A 17573-nucleotide genomic window follows, 5' to 3' on the forward strand; every position below is an offset into this window, starting at 1 on the left:
TATTAGAGATAGTGCATTTGCGACCGGAAAAAGAGCACATGACTCCGAGCAACCTGACCCCATTCTCGCCTAGTAATGAACGAAGAAAGAAAAAAAGCGCGCTGCGCATAATAGCACTTATCTAGTTACTGTTGGGTGTGTTTCCATATACCGTATCGAGGGTGATAGTAAAACACGGATAAGGTCGATGGATGACGCGAAGGTCACAGGATTTTGCCACAAGAAATGAAATCTTTGACCAAGTACGATGCGAGGGCCGTGTCCTCATAAGGCGCCTGTCTTTTTTTATCTCAAACGCTTCCCTAACCGGGCTCAGCTTCGACCAGACTTTTGAACGCACTAAAAAATAATGTAGCCGGAAAAAATATGTCCTGGTGCTCTTATAATACGGAAGGCTTGTTGAAAATTTTATTCTTTAAAATTTTTATTTGATTGTAGCGTTTAACGCGCCAACGCCACGCAGGCGATGAGGCGCGCCGTAGCGGAGGACTCTGAATTAATTTTGACCACCTGGAGATGTTTAATGTCCGCCGAAATCTCGTACACACGGGCGTTTTTTCTTTTCGCCTCCATCAGAAAAGCGGTCGCCGCGGCCGGGAATCGAACCCTCGTCCTCGTGCTCAGACTTCTCTAAAAATTATTTAATTCGACAATTGATTGAAAAATGCTCGCCTGAGTTTAAAATTCTGTCACAGAATGCTGAAACTGCTTGAGAAGTTAAAATACCACCTCTTCGCGGTTATTGACGCCACCTTATCCAATTTTGTTTTACCAATGGAATATTGGTTTGTTTGCTTCGAATAACCTCAGGGGAAAATAATCTTTCAAAAACACCTTATTTTTCGTTATCACTTGTTCTAAACGTAAAAACGCTTAGGATCGGAAGCTCATATCGTCGGGCCTACGCAAGAGTGTTTATTTTTAGAACAAGAAACGATGGCAGTGTAAAGAAATCGTGTCTTTTGCTATGCGATTCTTTGTGGTGTATGATGAGAAGCCGTTCACGCACTTCGCGTAACGTTCTGCAAACGTGGTATTGCAAGTCTTCTTGCTTGCATTGCTAGCGCCATGCGTGAAAGCGACGACGAGAACCCGACACCAAGAATCGCGCTGCTCGGGCATTGCAAGACCCGCAAAATTCCCGTCTACGCGGCGTATTTGCTATGCGGGATGAAATCTCACGCATATTACAAGCGTGAAAAAATGACGCGGAATCGTGTTCTCCTGCTGTGTGGAGTGCAGGATTGAACCTAAGGGAACTGCTTGTGTTTGCAGAACAGGGGTATTAGAAAGAGGCCGCTATGTATAGAAAAAGGCCGCACTGCAAAGAGGCCACAATACGCGTACCAAGCATAACAGAGGGTCACCTGTGCACTTTAATAAATCTAAGTGTTTCTTACGCTGCTACATTGGAGGGCGCAGTGCGCTTAGGTAAAAGGGCGGAGAAATACGTATAGTGTATGCTAAAGCCACTAGATAAGCGTAGCTTATCTAGTGGCTCACCTCATCTAGTGGCTCTAGTGTATGCTATTCATTGCGGGGTTTCACGCGTCGAAGCTACGCCTGGGCTTTGACGTGCACCGAGGTGGAGAGCTCCGGATTAACAGCTCCGGATCAGAAAAGCGGACGGGAATCGAACCCACGTCCTTGGGCTCAGCAGCACAACGCCCTGGCCACTTAAGTGGTTCATACACTGCTCCACTGAAGGCCGCAGCACGCTTCAATACAAGGGCCAAGAAACGCGTATAGTATAGTATAATAAACTTCTGTTCGTATTTTTAAGGCATATTTTTAAAATGATAGTGAGTTTGTTTAATCCGGCCGTAAGTTGTCCAACGCGAACAAGAGGACTTCCAATCGGAAGAAAAACGCGCGTCCCTTTCTGGGATTCGAGCTTGGGTCCCTCGCGTTCTGAAACCGGCGTCCATCTGATTGAGCTATCACCGCTTTTTTAGGGGCGAATCTCCTTAAGTCATGGGTATGTCCATCCCTTGTGTCTCGTGGTACGTGACCGCTGCATGCTTTCGGAGATGTCGCAAAGTGGGCCGCGTTGCACGCGCAAGAACCGGCTGCAACCGGCAGCGCAAACTCGGCACCGGGAGACAACGGGACACAACGGGACACCGGGACACAACGGTAAAGAAAGAACTTTTATTTAGGGCGAACTTGTGCCCGAAAAAGACGAGAGGAAACGAGCAAAGGTCCTTGCGTCTCGTTCGATCTCCGAGAACGACTGCCTGCGTTCGTGGCTTGATCTCTTGCGTGATCTCCCCCTCGCAGTGCACGTGCGCTCGCGCCTCCGTTGGCGAACACAGACAAGCTCGCGCTCCCGGTGCCGAGTTTGCGCTGCCGGTTGCAGCCGGTTCTTGCGCGTGCAACGCGGCCCACTTTGCGACATCTCCGAAAGCATGCGGCGGTCACGTACCACGAGACACAAGGAATGGACAGACCCATGACTTAAGGAGCTTCGCCCCTAAAATAGCAGACAATGCCTGCAAGGTGGTGCCGCCTACAGTGATAGCTCTTAATGAGCTGTTCTGAAGCGCATGCGCCGTGGTTCCGGCGACGCACATAATGCGACAGGTACCCCGTGTAATAAACCATTTACAACTGTCGATTGATTGTAGGGTATAACGCGCGGACGCTACATAGGCGATGAGGCGCGCCGTAGTGGAGGGCTCCGGATTAATTTTGGCCACCTGGGGATCTTTAACGTGCGCCGAAATCTCGAACGCACGGGCGTTCTTGCTTGTCGCCTCCATCAGAAAAGCGGCCGCCGCGTCAGGGAGTCGAACCCGGGTCCTTGTGCTCAGCAGCGGAACGCCATAGCCACTGCGACACCGCGGCGGGTCATTTACAACTGTAATCGTGCTGTTGTAATGAACTCTCTACTAGGATTGTCACTGTCACCTTTTATAAAAGACCTTGGGCCTCCCATTGCGGATAAAGAATAATAATAATAATAATAAATGATGCAGCCTTCCACTGTGGTATGCCTCAGGGCCCAGTTTTTAGCCCGGTGCTTTTAACAGCAAATTTATTTTTAGAACTTCAAATGACCTTCACGGGGTGTGTCTCGGTTTAAATATCGTTCATCCGGATGTTCTGACTGCTGCAGCTAGTAAAAATTGAAACGCCTTCACCCCTAGTGACGTCGCATCGACCACGTCACGTGACCTTTTAATGTGAACTACCAGCACCTCTAAGCACATAAACTCGATTCAAAGGCGAAAGGCACATCTGACTTGCGTTGACTGGATGCGCTCATTTCACTTCGCTGACCCAAGAAAGCCGTCATAGTGACACAACCGATTAGATGTCGCGCAACGGCCAGACGATAAGAAAATCGCTGCGCGATGGGGTTTTCTCAGCGTGTGTGCTTCACTTTGAGAGCGGCGCAAGGACGTGGCTCTTGAGACCTCTGCGGCGCTCTTCTCCAGAGCTGTATATAATACTGATAGCATTTATTTCTTTCAAGTAACGATCCTTCGAGACCTAGATGGCGTTCCACAACGAGGTAGTAAAAAGGGTCACTTTATTGCGCAGGGCTTTGCTAGAATCCTCCTTCTTTGTTTTGGCCAGCCGGTTAGGAGATACCCCCGAGAAACCTAACGGCCCGGCTGTGTAGGACGCGGGAGAAATTGTTTCGCCGAGGTATTACCGCCTGGCTTCCGCGCACGCTTTATTTCTGCCCCAATAGCCACAGTTACTGCGCAAACAAAATAAAACGAGAAAGACGGTGAGACTGGACGTTACGGCTGAGGCCCGTTTTTCAGTTGGACGTAATAAACGAAAATAACGGAATTTCACGGGGATTACGGTGTCACACGTATCTGAGGGTGAGAGGGGAAGTTGCAGGAAATCTTTTTATTTTTCGTTCTGCCACTGGGAATGTCTTCATTTGTTGTTTCTTGTTGGCCAGAGCACCTGCCACGATCACGCAGTCCTGCTTGCATTTTGTTTTTTCCTCAAGGTGCTAGCAGGATAGTCCGACGTACAGGCTGAGTACTTTGTTTTGTTTACTTATTTATTTATCCCATTTTTTAGGAGGTGGGAAGTACAATTCCTTTGTACCGGCAAGGCTTTTCGGCGCTGAACTGCGGCGAGCGAGCTCTTTTCGATTGGTCGAAAGTTTGAAACTGGCCTTTCTGAATGCGTCATTCCGAAAACCAGTATTTATGTCAGTGGGCATGAAAATTATATGTATTGTGAGCGTGCCACCATGCCCTGGACATCGACTTGCACTAGCAGGGATGTGCTTCTATACACGGGCATTCTTGCGCATTTCATCCTCTGCATAACATAATCATCGTCGTCATCATGGGTTCTTGGATCGGTGTTTGGAGACGGTAGAATACGTCCTGTTTCACCAGTGACTCAAAGGCCTATAATATATATATATATATATATATATATATATATATATATATATATATATATATATATATATATATATATATATATATATATGTATATATATATATATATATATATATATATATATATATATATATATATATATATATATATATATATATATATATATATATATATATATATATAGACTGAAAAGATAAAAACTCACACAGAGCGCGAAAAAAATAAGGTTAGTAGAGACAGAGACAAACGAGAAAGACTTAGAAATTAAAAATAAGTTTACTGACGTTTCAGGGAGAGGACTCCCTTTCTTCAGAGTACTCTGAAGAAAGGGAGTCCTCTCCCTGAAACGTCAGTAAACTTATTTTTAATTTCTAAGTCTTTCTCGTTTGTCTCTGTCTCTACTAACCTTATATATATATATATATATATATATATATATATATATATATATATATATATATATATATATGTGTGTGTGTGTGTGTGTGTGTGTGTGTGGCGTGTGTGCGTGCGTGCTACTGATTATTGCATTTACATCAGCCAGACAGCGAACCTTCGAGACGTCGATGGCATTCTGCGAGGAAATGAAAAGTGCCGGCTGATTTCACGAACATCGTCTCGACGTCACTCGAAGGGCTAGATGATTCCAAGACGTACAACTTCACGAAACTTTATGGTGAAGTTCTGAGGCCTCCTGTACGTCGCAACAGTCGTGCGCACTCTCAGAAAGATGCGCGCAGGGGAGGGGTCCTTTCATTCTGCGGGAGAACGTTACGAGTTACTTGTGATTGTCATAGTGCTTCGCGAGATACTGCATGCGTAATCGCTATACCGATTGTAGACGCGTAAAGCGAAAAATTTAGACGAAGGAGGGCGACAGGGACCAGCGCCCCTTCGCCCTGTGTCTGAATTTTGTGCTTTAAACGTCTACAACGGAATACCAACCTGCCCAGAAGTCCGCCTTATCAGTTCGCTATACCGAAACAGACGGCATAAGCTCCGAATAATTCGTATTATTGGCATTAGTTTTTTTACCGTATTGTGTGTAGAAATGAAAATAAAATCCTCGCTTGACATGCACGCAGAAAGGAATACGGCAACTATGGCTTGTCAAGTGTATACGTACATACCTACTGTATAGCACGACCTTACAAAAAAATTGCGGATGGGTGAAGTTAGGGGACGCTGACGTCGGTGGCACCAGCTGTTAACGTAAGAATAAACGTGCCGTAATACAAAAACCGAAAACATGTGTCATGACAACAACAAAGTTGAACATAAGGACAACACAAAATATTATGGTTTTTGAAATATCGGATGGCAGCTCCGACTGCTGTGCCACCGCAACTGCCAGTGCAATAGAGAAGAGAAATAGGTGTACAAGACTAGGGGGGAGGGATATGACGTCAGAGAACACTGTCAACCATGACGATTACATTGCAAGTTGGATGACGTTCTCTTTGTGATTGACACTGTAAGGACGCAACAAAATGCAGATCCCTTTTTAACGACTGACTCTTCCTAATTCCTTGCAATATCGGACGGAAGCGCCATCTGCGCTGTCTCCGCAACTGTAGGCACAATAAAGTAGAGAAATAACTGTATAAGGAAGGGGACAATGGGACGTCAGAGATAACTGTCAACCATGACGATTACGTAACAAGTTGGGTGACGTTTTTTCGTTGATTGGCACTGTAAGGACGCAACAAAATTCTGATCTCTCTTTAACTATTGACTCTTCCTGATATTTTTCCCTTTTCTGTTTATTCTGCACCGTCGACCTCGCCCGTATGCATATGCATCGCCTATCAATTGTTCTCGCTTCGTATACTGTAGAATGTTTACGACTCGCCGTTATACGGCGATCACCTTGAAAACGGTAAGCGAACTTCGCTTCGACTGGCGAGTAACTTAATTGTTATGGCAGTTAGTATCGAAGTGCATAACGAACCGTTGTGAGCGTGATTGTGTTACGTACAAAAACAAGTGCAGCTGCGAAACCGTCGTAAACAGGGCGTCACTGCGCTACCTTTTTTTTTTAAGGGTGTGGACTTGGGCTGCCTTAACTGCAAGGCAACATATCGGTTGACCAGTAGTGTCAGCCACTCGCACGTCACGACGTATCCACTGACCACCGAGCCCGCTTATCAGAGGCGGATACGCGCTATCCGCAGTTCGTCGAAAAGCGCGAAGTAGCTTGCTCGCACCTTATTTTTACGAGTCGCCGTGAAACAGCGAGGGACGTTCGCTTAAGTCACGATGCTACCGCGGACGACGGCTGCTTATCTGATCTTGGCACTCACTCCATACGCCTGTGGCCTTTGAGTAAGGAGCGGGGTTGCACTTCATGCTCCGACGCCCGTTATGCATACGGTTTCCTAACGACCTTTTTTATGGCGTTTTTTTTTTTTTTTTTGTGGGTGTTGCTACCTACAGAAACGCGTGAAAGAGTTGTTGGCACCTAAACAGCGCGGGCTGATTGGAGCTGACAGAACCGAATCGATCGCGCCAGTGTTGTAATTTTTCATTCAGACAACTGCTAGGCCTGGCTTATTTTCGAACCCACGACTGCTAAAGTCAAGTTTAAGGGCAGGTATTCGTACGAAAAGGCATAGGAAGCCCGAACGATGGGACTCAGTACACTCGACCGCTGCAAATTTCCGCATGGAGTAGCTTATGAAAAGCGTTAACAGCTGCAGTATTGGAAACATTACTGGGTGTTTAAAATGGAGGAGCAATATTATGCTTATTTTGTTCTGGAGGAAGCAAACAAGGAAGGCAAAATAAGCAGTGCAATCCGGTTGGCTTTACTACGCGTGTGAAAGAGGCGGGGGGAGGAGTGGAAAGGTAGAGAGATATAAGAAAACAACGACAACGATATTAATAGAATAACAAAACTTTATTTTAACCCATGATGGCTGGGGTTATTATTGCACTTTCATATTAAAGCAAGAACTAAACACATGACGGTCCACACGAGGAGTCTCTATAGCCGTTGGCACGGTACAATTGTACGAAACAAAAAAAAAAAACGAAGAAGCGGCGCTTTCCTTGCCCTCCATAATAGTGACGTCTGAGGCCAAGAACATGGTGCAGCCTGTTCAGTGATCGGACGGTCATCAAGTCTGCGAAGAACGGTAGACTGCGTGCGCCACTCAGTCGTAATAGAAGCGGGGCAGACACATAATGTGCTCAATAGCCTCGTTCGGAGACGCCGTAGGCAGCACGCTGACTTCTATTCCGCAGAGGTAGAAAGCCACAAAGTTGTACTAAAGTGTGAAGACGGGCTAGTTGGTTCATACTGAAGGCAAAAAAACAGCGCAAAGAAACGACACGCAAGAGGAGAAAAAGACAAACACGGGCGCTGACTGACAACTGAATGAATTTAATGCGCGCATGCAATATAAGAAAAACCAGAAAGAATACTAAAACAAGATAAATTTAGGATTGTAGATATGCAATCTCCTTTGGCAACAAGTCGACAGCCGGTTTGCTGACGCATGCACCCGCACGCTCGTGCATAGAAAGAGCTTCAAAAATCTCGCGTGTTCTTTGGTCACCATAGCGCTTAAGAACATGACAATGCTGAAACAAGGGCTCACATGAGGGCTTGTTCGGTTCTTTGCGCTGTTTTTTGCCTTCATGACAAAGTTGTGTTGCCTCGTAGTGAGGGGAGACCGCGAATAAGTCAGCGTTGCACTTGGAGATCTACTACAGCGGGGTAGCAAAAGTTAGAAAAGTCGAGGGTGGTATATTTAACCTGTGCAGTTCTGCGAATGATTCCGTGCAGAGATCTGGCAGCATGATTTTTGGAAGTGGGGATGCAAGCGACCTGCACATCTTCATGGGGCGATCGAGCAGCTGGATCTGCATAGTCACTGATGACGCAATAGGGCTTTGCGGTCCCTGAAACGCAGCAATGAACAATTAGCAAATAATGGGACATAAGAGCTTTTGGTTGTATACTCTGATTTCCACAACGAGTTATTCGTACGCACCTGGGAACAGTACTGACTGGAGCTACTATTTCAAGAAACTTTGGACTCAATGCCCTGAAGAATGACCGCATTTTATTTTATTTTATTTTTCTTTACTACTATACTTTCCTCTCCTTCACTACACCTACTACCTGTTTCCCTCTCCTCCTTCCCCCGCAGAGAGGCATGCCGGCGAACTGATGTCGGCAAACCGCTCTGCATGTTCCTATTTAAGAAATAGTTTCTCTCTCTCTCTCTCTCTATAGAACAGCTTTCGAATCCCTACAGATGGCCGATTGAAAATAGAAACCTCGGATTGCAATGCAATACGCCAGGTGCCTAGGAAATTTTATGGAAATAATGGTTTTGACGAGTCTTTAGTAGTATTTAGTGGACCTCGCATTATATCCTGACGCTGCGGTTTGCTTCTGTGAGGGCCGTTATTGACACGAAAAAATCTTCGGTGTGGTAACGTCGAGAACCGCAGTGACCAAAACAGCTGTATTCTTTGGTACAACAACGGACAGCGACGTGTATTGTATGAATGCATGCATGTGTAAGATCGGCGGTGAGTGTTAGATGGGAGGTTGGCCAAATATGGCGTTTTCAAGCTAGGGGTTGGAACGCCGTAACACGGTGTACGGTGGAATTGTCGAAACGGTGGAACACGCTCTATGGCGGAATCGTTGCGTGAGGGGAGGGGCGGTCGCAGTGGTCAAATGCGCAGTGGTCAAATGCGTCTCAAATAAATGCGGTTGCGGATAGAAGACGGAATAACCAAAAAGTGTAAAAGGCACTATTTAGCAGTGGGTTTTATCATGTAAGAGATTATATGCCAGCGCTGTCCTTGGGGCCAACGTGTGTATACCCATGCCTTCCTGTTGATCTCCGGGTAAATCACTTGAAGAACCAGTATGTGTTGCATTGGGAGTTGACGTGGTAAACCGAGTACTAGACTGCGGGAAGATACCCATAATTATGTTTTTTTTTCACTTCGTTATTCGCCTGATAGATAATTGGTGCTGACTCGAAGCAATGCTGTCTAAATACCAGGCTGATAAGGACGCAAGAGCTCGCGAAGTATGCGTGTACTTTGTACTCATAATGACGCCAGAAAGACGTCACGGCCGTGATAAACAAACGTCCCAAGATCCCCCTCGTTGCTCATCGCTCTCACTAGGTTATTTTATCTCACTTTGTTATCATGATTTATATCTTATCCTTACACTCTGGCGCTCCCCAATCTCTGCCACTGACAATGGCAGCAGAACCGCCCTGAATTCCCGACGCCGGCAGGGCTTGCTGACGATGCCATCGAATGGCGAATATATTCATTTATGCCGTATTTACTCGATTCTGAGCAACCCGAAGTAAGGGGGGTGCTTAGGTTCGAAAAACCTAAAATACCCCACCCCCCACTTTTTTGGCGGCCGTATCTCGACGAGGCGGGCGCAAGGAACAATGTTTTATTTGGCGAACATTCAAAAGAACAATAAGTACAGACAGTGAACCCACCGCTTACGCATGATACCACCTTCACTATACCATTCGAGTCATTGTGCCACTTGGGCCGCCGTTTTCAGCATCCCCCAGCAGGTCGTCTGCAACTGAAAACTTCGTAAATGGCTTGGCCATAATGTCGACTCCGACTCGCTTCCACGAGTCTGAAATCCACCGTGCGATGGTTGCTTAGTAAAGGGGGTGCTTAGATTCGCATGCAAACTTCTTTCCAATTTTTTCCCCCCGAAAGTAGGGGAGGGTGCTTAGAATCGAGAAAATACGGTATATACTTCGCATGTGGGCACATGCAGGCAATCGGAGACACGAGCTAAAAATGGGGTTGACCTTTTCTGTTGCGACGCTTCATTCTATGATCCCTCCCATTGTTTCGAAGCATACAAAGAGCTAGCTCGTAAATACGATATATTTTCCAAGGTCTCACATTTCGGTCAATTCCTCAGATAGAGTAAGCCTCGTATCCAAAAAAACAAAAACAAAAAAAAAACCGGAGAGAGTAAATGAAACACAGGGCACTCCTACATAGCTTTCCCGGTAGCTCAATGCGCATCTGTTTTGCAAGGGAAAACACGCGCCTCAGTCGTCGCACTGCCCTGAGATTAATCGATCTCTTTCGGTTTTCCATTAACGTCTCTTCCTTAGTGTCACAGAACGTGATGTGCCGCCTAATGCATGGTCTAAAGCAAGACACACGGAAAGGAATAAAATAAAACATTAATGACAGCGTCAGATCACCTAAGTTGTCAAAAGCAAGAAAATAACGACCGGTAATTCCGCAAGCATTACTTTCTGAACAGCCTTTCATTTTTATTCGCTATGACTCTGTGATTTTCCAGACTCGCATTCGTTCTGGTTGGGAGCGAGAAAGTGGGTCTTCACCGTGCATAGAGTAGAAATGTATCTCCATTCCCTTGTGGCGATGCACTTCTGATGCCCGATAATAAACAACAGGCCCTATCAACACCTTTTAACGTCACGGAACAATTTTCTCGCGTGCTTAGGCACCCAGAGAAGTCCAGCGAATCTTTCCTCGTCCTTAACAGCGGCCCGTGGGAGCCCCTTAACTATCTTATCGTGCGCCTCCCTGATACCGAATCAGTGACGATGGCACGCGAGCGTTGCATGCGCTCACAGACGCTGCGGAGAATTCCCTTCGATAGCATTGAGTGCGGGAATGCAGTGCCTGTGTCAATCGTTTCAAATCAGAGGCGATATGCTCTTCCTATCTTAGCGTTGCTGAGTCGAAAAGCAGATTGCTGCGTCGCCGCATGGACGCTTCTGTGTTAGTACAAGTGCACTTTGCGGGTAGTAACACAGTCTGTTACACGCGTTAGTCCAAGTGGTGTGGTGAGCGCTGTGCACGAGACTGTTATACACGAGGGTATGAACAAGGCGGGATTTCTTAAAAAAAATCAATGACCGCTATATAAAATTGCTTACGAAAACAGTGCATGTGGGAACTTTAATATAAGGGACAACAAAATGTTTACATTGTATTCCACTCAGAGGCTAGATGCGTAGGAGATCTATCTCCTGTTATTTATAATTCTTCGCTAATAACACGCGCTAAAAACACACAGTTTTTAGTTATTGTTATTGATAATCACTTAAGAGTTAAGTAATCATGTACGCTTAATCATAAAAAAAGGCGTCTTATGGATTGCACCTACTTGCACGATGTCGACATCTCTTTAGTTTAGACATACTTGTCAACTTACACTATGCATTCGTACACTGACACATAAATTACGGTATCGTAGTCTGGGGCTGCATATATATGTATCACATCTGTTGCCTATACATGTTTCGGTTGCAGAAACAAGCACTTCGAGTAGTTTTACGTTGAACAAGTAGGGAAATAGTGAATATGTATTAATTTTTTCATATGCTCAGTGTGTATAACTTAGTGACATATAACATTGCTCAACTCATCTTCCAAATTCTTCATCAAAGACTAATTATAAACATAGTTTTCCTGCAGCCTGCTCATCGAACCACTGATACCATCCCACAACGCCTTCAGTGTTGCCGATAGAATTCATGGGAGCAACTTGCTGGAATAGCTTGCATGCCGAATCTCGAAACCTTACTTCGTTTGTATTGTTTAAAAAACGTGTCAACCAATATCTTATGTCTGACAATTACAGGTGATAGCATGATCTTTGTTCTTATTTTTTTCCTTTTTTTCTGTTTTCTTTTGCTGCTACTGCCACTGCCAACTTGTTATAAAAGTGTAGTGTTATTTGTTCGGGACCCTTTGACAACATTGTTGGGTCTCTGTGTACTTTGTATATGTATCTTTTTCTTGTTTAAATAAATAAACTTCGAACAAAACAATTAAAACTAAACAAATTCATTTTTACTTGAAACCACACAGGCGATTGTTTGGGTGAGAACAAGAAATGCAATATATCCTCCTTTTACCGTTATCTTTTTCGAATGCTTATCGCTAAGAGCGGCCTCCATGGCTTCGTTGCAAAAAAAAAAAAAAAAGGCACGTTTTGTGGAGGCTGTTATACGAAAACGGCATACGCACATGTGGGAAACAGTGCCTCTGTCGTATACACATACCTTATTTGATCTCTTTTCTGATGCTTCTCGAAAACACCGAGTAGCAACGGAAAATTCCTTGGTGAATTCTGGATCTATTTCACACTTCAGATCTATTTCGGGAATTTAAGGTGCACGTTTTTTGGCTTCCGGCTTGCTGCTTTTTTTATTATAAAAAATAACAATGGTACTTTCTGAGTGCAGTCTTTTGAATTATCCACCTTTAACGGGACATTTCTCTCCGCATTAGCGCGACCGGCCAGCCGTTCCCAGTTTGGTGAATGTTTATGATCCCATAACGCAATCACGACGTCATAATTCCTTTTTGCGGGCTAATTCCTACAGGTGTGCCGAAAGCTTCGCAAAGTGTCCATTAATTTTTTTACCACCGCTATTCCCGTCATTAATATTATCATCGTTGTTGCCGTTATTATCTATTTAGGGCGGAAGTTTGGCCGGCCCGGCGCCGTGGCGATGTGTGCGTCATTATACATTGGAGGGGCGAGAAAGACCGGGTTGATTGTTCTCGGCTGCACGTACTACGTACCCGACGGAAGAAGAAGCGAGAAAAGCGAGGTTAATAACCTCGCCGGCGCTGCCGAGAAATCGAGCGCGGCGGCCTTCCGGCCGGGCTTTCCCTTCGGCCATGTGTGCGCGCCCGCAGCGCGTGATAGCGCGCGCCGAACTCGAATCTCGCGCGAGTCGAGCCAGGCGCGAAGTCCACTCGCGAGCAATCATAATAGTAGCGCCGTAACCAGGTGCAATCTCCGTAGGCTATTTCACGCGCGAGTGCGATTACTGCAGTTATAATGACGTCCCTCCCGGTTTAACGTGCAACAGTAGTTTCGCTGTTATGAGGCCGTGTGTTGCAGTTCGAGGGGCTGTGAAGACCGAATACAAGTTCGGTTCGTTACAAAATGATTGTTTTATCCAGATAACAACGATACCAGTCTTAACGCGAACTACAATGAAATAGTGAAGATATTCAGAACAAATGCAGGGAGCTCACGCTAACGCGTAATACTTGAAGGTACAGCTGTACGCTACCTTCACGGCCATCACGACTGTTTGAAGTTCACGATTGCAGCCGATTTGCTTCCTCTCCGCTGTCGCAGCGACCTTTACTCCATCATTGTTGCTATAAGTGTGAGCTTCGTTCATTTTTGGAAGTTGCAGTCATTGGAAATCACCTTGGAGGGGCGCACGCTATGAGTGTGTCTTTCTCGTTCCGAGTATAGTGTTGCCTCGATTACGGCGAACGCTGGAGTTTTTTTTTTTTTTTTATCTTTTTTTTTTTTGTTCAATCTTGGCCAATCTCCCCAAGTGGGTATGCTTGGCTTGACGAACGTGCCCGGGGGACGGTGGGCGGTCGTCGCGAGGCACGCACGCACGAGTGCTTGGTATTTTCTTGGTTTATGTCAACTGCCGGGCGGTCTCCGCGAGGATCGCGCTCACGTGCGCGCCCTCGGAAATTTCTTGGTATTTTTAACTGGGGACACGAAAAATTACGTTTTGATAACAGCTTCGCTGTTCAAAACAGGTGAAGTAGAAACGACTCCCCAGCCTCATTCTGGCAAGGACTCTGTGACGTCACAGAATCTTGTTTGTGCGATTGCCCTCCGTGGACGTAAGCCACCGCCACGAACCATCTCTGGGCGATGGTCCTCTAGTTCTGTTTGACCGAATCGCTTGAATGCTAACGTGCATTTAGCACATTTAAATCTGTGTCTTAGTGTTAGCCCACATTACGTCACTGTAGCGCGGAATTTGAAAGCTTTTCGATATTTCTTGCGTATTTTTCTTTTTCGTTTAAAAACTTGTATTGCGTTTGTGGAACGGGGCTGAGTCAGCGACCATTGCAAAGTCTAGCTTTTTCAAACCGAGCAAAGTTGTATTTTGCCATTTTGGCCCCTTATCAGTATTTCGCGTTTAGCAGTCATGAACTCCTCAAACGCGAATTATTCAGTCCAGACTGAACCTAGAAGTTCCGAGGCTGCGGGAAAGATTTAAACAGTGTGTCGAGCGCGAACTATGCGGCTGCCGTTCCGTGCGTAGCAAAAATAGCGCAATTCGAATGCACGTGAGACAGCGCGCTGTCCATTCACGAGCCTCCGTGAATTTAGGTCTGCCCCTGGAGAATGCTGCTCGTGCTTCTTAAGCAGCACGGCCAATCGTTACAAATTGGAGATTTCGTTTCCAGCATCGCGTCCGCGCAGACATCGCATCGAGATTTCTGGCAGACGTCGAGGTCTGGCGCCACTTTGATCGCTTCCCGTGCGCGCACATTAAAATTCATCGGCGGCCGAAAACCTACACACCACAAATCACGCACAACGGTTCTGCCGTGAAGCAGCCATCACCGGCCCTGGCCGCGACAGCCGGATGGACACGGGAAAATGGCGATTAGAACATCGAAGATATCGTCGATGTCGACGTCTGCACGCGGTCCCTGGCATCTGCGGCCGACCAAGGGCGGCTGCAGGACCGGTTCGGTTGGGGAATTTATTTCGCACCCGCCGGTCCGCTTCTTCACATTTTAGAAGCGGCGACAGGGAAGCGAACGGCCCGGAATCGCTGGCGCCAGCCGTCTGCTCGCGTATGTAGGACGGCGACACCGGCGTCGACGTCGCAACCCGAGGAGTACGACTCTGCCGCCAGGTATTATCGCAGGTGGATTGACTCGGAGAGCTTGTTTTCGGTGCGCGGTCGACAACGCGAGAATCGCTTGTGCTGAGGAGTATACCGTGTGGGCCATAGGCGCCGACTACGGGCGGAGGGCTCGGGGGCCCGAGCCCCTTCCGGTGTTTCCCTGCACCCCCCCCCCCCCCCCCTACTCCGCAAAGTGCCATTATCAGTTGAGGTTTCTTCAGAGTTGCCTCTCTTTTTTCACTTCAAATTTTATTGGGGCTAAAACCTTACTGCACCATTGCATTGGCGCAGATGGGGGCGGCTTGCTTTCGTAATTTCCATTTATTCCTTTGAGTCCTTACCATAGGAGGACAAGCGTACTGGAAGCACTCGCTGGGGTTGAGTCATTCGTATTCCTTATTTCATTTTTTTACTCTTGACTGTGAACGCCATGCATGCACACACAAAATGCATTTAAATATACACACAGAAATAAATTGAATGTTTTAAGAGAGAGACGTATATCCTACTAACCATCATTTATATGATTATAAATATACCCACGATCATACGATGGTGGGGATATTTATAATCATCATTATCATGATGGGCTGCAGGTCGGGGGGCCCCCCTCCGGGAAAATTATAACTTTCCGCCTATGGTGTGGGCTCCTTGGTGTGGGCCCCGTTACAAATGAAGGCCCTCGTAGCAGCATCCGTGCGTTTACACTTGCCTAACTGGGAGGAAAGCAAGCGAAGCGTATGAAGTTCACGACACGCCGTACAATGCACCTTTCATGCGAGTGCCCAGGGTTTCCGTCTGAAAGACAGCAGCTTTCGCCAACTCTGCGCCACCCATAGACTCTCGACAGTGGTTCTTTGAGGGAAGGGTCCATACGTCAATGGCCTTCTCAATCATCTTCCCACAAGGCGACAAATGCACGTTTCCTGCGAACGACGGACCAGTACACAGCGCGAAAGTCTCTAGTGGCAATCAGTAACTTCGAACGTCTTGAGTCCTAACGATGGGCACACCTCACTACTCTCTGTCCAGCCTACGCACGTATGAAAGTTCGCCCATTCGCCCTTGCACTCCATAATCAGTCTTCTACTAAAAAAAAATGAGAGGGGGATTTCCAACAAAGGAAGCACATTGGGAATCGTAACACGTACGAGTTCGGAATACGGGGAGGCCTGAGATCGTTGCTTATGCCATGCTGGGAGGCCGGCTCCGTACGGAGGTAGAATAGAATTTTACGCTTTTACAGCTATTATCTCAGCTTTTGTTGGACAGTGTTCCTGTTTGAGAGCTTTGTGAGTGGAATATATTCGGCGGGAATAAATTGAATGTTTTGAGAGACGGATGTATATCCTACTAACCATCGTTTTTGTGCTTACAAATATACCCACCATCATATGAGGATATTTATAACCATCATTATCATGATGGACTGCAAGTCGAGGGGGAGGGGCAAGCCTTCCTCCCCCCCTCCGGGAAAATTAAATCTTTCCGCCTATCAGCTCATCGACCCTTTCGGGGGTCGCCGCGCTGATGTTATATGAAGGGAGAACCAAGGCGGATCAGATGTTAGTGTTCTATTTTTCTCTGATTACCAAGTGGGTTCATTGTTTGAGTATGCACTCTGCACGTTCCTCACGAATGTGTCCCAGGTAAATCGCCTTCGAAAAGCAGGACCTTGTATAGAACGCACAAGCCTGCGTTCTCCTGATTTCTACTGATTGTGGTCTTGTTAGGTTTACAGCAGGCCTGATAAAGAAGGATGTGTAATACGCGTCTGTGCGCGCGCTTTCGTGTGCGTACTTTCATGTGAACAAATACACGCGGGATCGAGTGCTCTTGTGTGAGCATTTTTGCCGCAATTGGTGCTTTTGCACGGCACAGCCTTCGGGACTTATTTGAGGGTCACACGCACTGCGAGACTGAGTATCACTCGTTCGTGTGCTGACGGTGGTTTTTATGCGCTCTGGTAACGCCTTGTTAGTACATCTGGGAGTGATTTGGCGAAAAGACGTCTCTCCTTTCTTGCCACTTTGCAAGCCGACGGCAACCACCGTTCCTGAAACGTCATTTCCTTCACAGATAGAACGGCCACGAAACAAGGACTCGGAGGCCGACGGCTTTATCGAACGGGGCCGCCGTGAGGCACTAAGAGGAACTTTACGCAGAGGAACTGTAGATGATGAAAGGACAGGAGTGGTCGGCGAACCGACCGCAGATACCGCCATCCCCTTCGATGAACCGTAACTACCTGGAACTGACGGAAGTGGCAGAAGTTTTGCGCACACCACGCCACGTATTGCATCAGGGGAAAAACCCGGCAGTTGACATTTACGCCGACTTGCAAGGCTCCAAACAGTTCGCACCTGTATAATTCACCGTACCCGCGCGCACGCTACGGAATGACGAACAGCCTTAATCTAGCCTGCTAAAAATGTACTATCAAGATACATTAAAATACGAACAACTCATTTCGTGATTTTCAGTACATGCTGTGCACCC

The sequence above is a fragment of the Haemaphysalis longicornis genome, unplaced genomic scaffold (assembly GCF_048455015.1).
Source record: "Haemaphysalis longicornis isolate Haplotype H1 unplaced genomic scaffold, Haemaphysalis longicornis Haplotype H1 scaffold_9, whole genome shotgun sequence".
Taxonomy (NCBI): Eukaryota; Metazoa; Arthropoda; class Arachnida; order Ixodida; family Ixodidae; genus Haemaphysalis; species Haemaphysalis longicornis.